This window comes from Miscanthus floridulus, chromosome 14 (genome assembly GCF_019320115.1).
Source record: "Miscanthus floridulus cultivar M001 chromosome 14, ASM1932011v1, whole genome shotgun sequence".
In the NCBI taxonomy this organism is placed as follows: domain Eukaryota; kingdom Viridiplantae; phylum Streptophyta; class Magnoliopsida; order Poales; family Poaceae; genus Miscanthus; species Miscanthus floridulus.
This window is the reverse complement of record NC_089593.1, coordinates 35,174,968-35,178,114: the sequence shown is the minus strand read 5'-3', so window position 1 is coordinate 35,178,114 and position 3,147 is coordinate 35,174,968. Positions and strand designations below refer to the sequence as shown.

At 51.7% G+C, this 3,147-nt stretch overlaps 1 pseudogene; it reads left to right on the top strand.

The window, feature by feature from the left end:
- Positions 1-1,121: 1,121 nt before the first annotated feature.
- LOC136502650 (uncharacterized) lies at positions 1,122-2,874 on the top strand (annotated as a pseudogene).
- Positions 2,875-3,147: the final 273 nt, after the last annotated feature.

The window sequence follows — 3,147 nt, the reverse complement described above, 5'->3', positions numbered from 1 at the left end:
GATGGGGAAACAAAACATCCAAGCAGGTCTAATTAATTGACTGGTTTACCATCACCCTGGACCTTCAGGCAAAGCAAGATGTGGACACTGCCGTGTCGGTCACGCAGGAAATAGAAGTTCTACGACGTTTGTACGGCGCGCGGTACGCATCTTAGCGTCGTCACTCTCATCTTCTCCGGCCAGCACACAGCCGCAACACACACACACATACTCTCGGAACGTTCACTACAGTCTGATGTGCTGCACCGTACCGGCCTGCAGTGCAACCATGCATCATCGGTCATGTCATCAATGTGTCTTACCGTGCCCTCTGTCCTCTCCCTTAGGCGATCCTGATCTGAGCTTCACGAGCTGCGTGCCCGCCAGCCATGCATGCAAGACATCATGCATGGCACACCCTAGCAGCTCGCCATAGGAAGCTATCTATATATGGGATGATGATCTGAGCTCCATCCAGGACCATGTGCAGCAGCGCGCGACAGATGAAGATGACAATTGCTAGCCTGGTCATCCATCGTCCACACAAAATATTTTTGCTGCCTGTCAAAGCAACAAGGAGGAAACCCTAGGATGTACACAGATAATTTGGTTTATGCTGAAATTTAGCTTATGTTGAAATACTGTCAGAGAAAAACATTGTTCTATGGTTAAAAAGTAGCTCAAGCGAACAGGATGAAATAACTGACCGGCCTGCAGGGGATGAATCTTCATACATACTCCAGTAACATAGCTCGCTCGCTGGTCATTTGGTCAACAGCGGCAGCATCCGTCGTCAAACACAAGCTAAATATCTGCTACCCGTCCCGTGTATCATAAAAAATTAATAAACCTACCTGTCAGGCAGCAGCGTATATGTGTTGGAACAAGAAATGGATGGATGAGTCCGTGAGAAAGTAAAAGGGAAAGATTCGTGCTACTGCTATCCGTTGAATAGCAATAAACACGGGCTTAACCGTTACCTACCCGATGATACAGCGGAGACCAAACGTGTAAAGCAGCTAGTTTTTTTCTTTAAGACGGTGTAAAGCAGCTAGTTAGCAAGGCAGACAGCCATCCACGCGTCCGAAGCTGCTTGGCTCTGGCGCGCTATAAATCCGACCCAAGACCACCCCGTCATCCACAGACACAGAAGACTACTCTCGGGCACTACCAACAGCTGCTCTAGAGAGAGCGAGTCAGAGAGCAACACAGCAGAGAGCTAGCTAGCAGGCGAACTTGTTGCAGGAGCAGCAGCCATGGCGGCGACATGTCGCCTCTCGTCATCCTACCTTCTCCTCGCCGTGCTTCTGGGCGCAGTGGCTGCCGCCACCGCCTTCTTCGTCGACGAAGCGGCGGCTGCCGGCGTCGGGCTTGGCCACGGCTCCCGCTTCGCGCGCAAGCATGGACGTGCTGCCGCCGAGCTGCCGCAGCCGGAGCCACAACCCAAACCTCAACCTGAGCCGGAACCCCTGCCCCAGCCAGAACCCAAACCCGAACCTAAACCGGAGCCCAAGCCACGTCCAGAGCCTAAACCTGAGCCATTACCTCATCCTGAACCAAAACCTGAGCCTCGTCCCAGAGCCCACGCCCAAACCAGAGCCAAAGCCCAAACCAGAACCGGTGCCCAAGCCTAAGCCTGAACCAAAGCCCAAGCCGGAGAAGCCTGAGCCTAGACCAGAACCAAAACCTGAACCAGTGCCAAAACCAGAGCCTAAGCCTGAGCCCAAACCAGAACCAAAACCTGAGCCTGAGCCTGAGCCCAAGCCAGAACCAAAACCCAAGCCCAAGCCTGAGCCCAAGCCGGAACCAAAACCCGAACCACTGCCGAAACCAGAGCCTAAACCTAAGCCCAAGCCAGAACCACTGCCCAAACCAGAGCCCAAGCCAGAACCAAAACCCGAACCACTGCCTAAGCCTGAGCCCAAGCCGGAACCAAAACCCGAACCACTGCCCAAACCAGAGCCAAAGCCTGAGCCCAAACCAGAACCAAAACCTGAGCCTGAGCCTGAGTCCAAGCCAGAACCAAAACCCGAGCCTAAGCCTGAGCCCAAGCCGGAACCAAAACCCGAACCACTGCCGAAACCAGAGCCTAAACCTGAGCCCAAGCCAGAACCACTGCCCAAACCAGAGCCTGAGCCTGAGCCCAAGCCAGAACCAAAACCCAAACCACTGCCTAAGCCTGAGCCCAAGCCGGAACCAAAACCCGAACCACTGCCCAAACCTGAGCCTGAGCCCAAGCCAGAACCAAAACCACTGCCTAAGCCTGAGCCCAAGCCGGAACCAAAACCCGAACCACTGCCCAAACCAGAGCCTAAGCCTGAGCCCAAGCCAGAACCAAAACCACTACCTAAGCCTGAGCCCAACCCGGAACCAAAACCTGAACCACTGCCCAAACCAGAGCCTAAGCCTGAGCCCAAGCCAGAACCAAAACCTGAACCACTGCCCAAACCAGAGCCAAAGCCTGAACCGAAGCCCAAGCCCAAACCGAAGCCAAAGCCTGAACCGAAGCCGGAGCCAGAGCCCGAACCAAAGCCAGAGCCAAAACCAAAACCGGAACCTAAGCCAGAACCAAAGCCAGAGCCTCAACCGAAACCGGAGCCTAAGCCCAAACCAAAACCAGAGCCTGAGCCCAAACCAAAGCCTGACCCGCCGCACATCCCACCGGCAGCTGACAACTGATGAAGAGTCCTCTAGCCATTATAGTAGTATCTGAATAAAATGCCCCATGAGTTCGTAGTTGTAGCATGCATTTGTAGGTGCTAGCTGCTACTTGTTGTACCTATTCTTTCTGTGTTTGCGTCATTTTTTTTATGTAATGCTGATTACATGATTTTTAGTGTAGTTTAGTTTGTTTCTTGTATATGCGTTTATGCACTCGATCGTGACTTTTTGCTATATGTTCATTGTTATGTATATATGTTAGTTGTTTTTTGGGGGGCAGCTGACTGACAGAACCCGTTGTTGCAGTACGCAAAATATAATTAAATACAAATTCCATCCTGGTTTATACTACACAAAAGTAAAATGGTGAAAAAAGGAACAAACGAAATGTGTGCTTCATAAAGAGCTAGGACCCATTGCGTCCCTTGCTTTTCTATCTCTTTGCTAGCCAGTCATAAAGTCAGCCTCACTCAGTCTATGCATTTGATTTTTTTCACTTTCAAAACA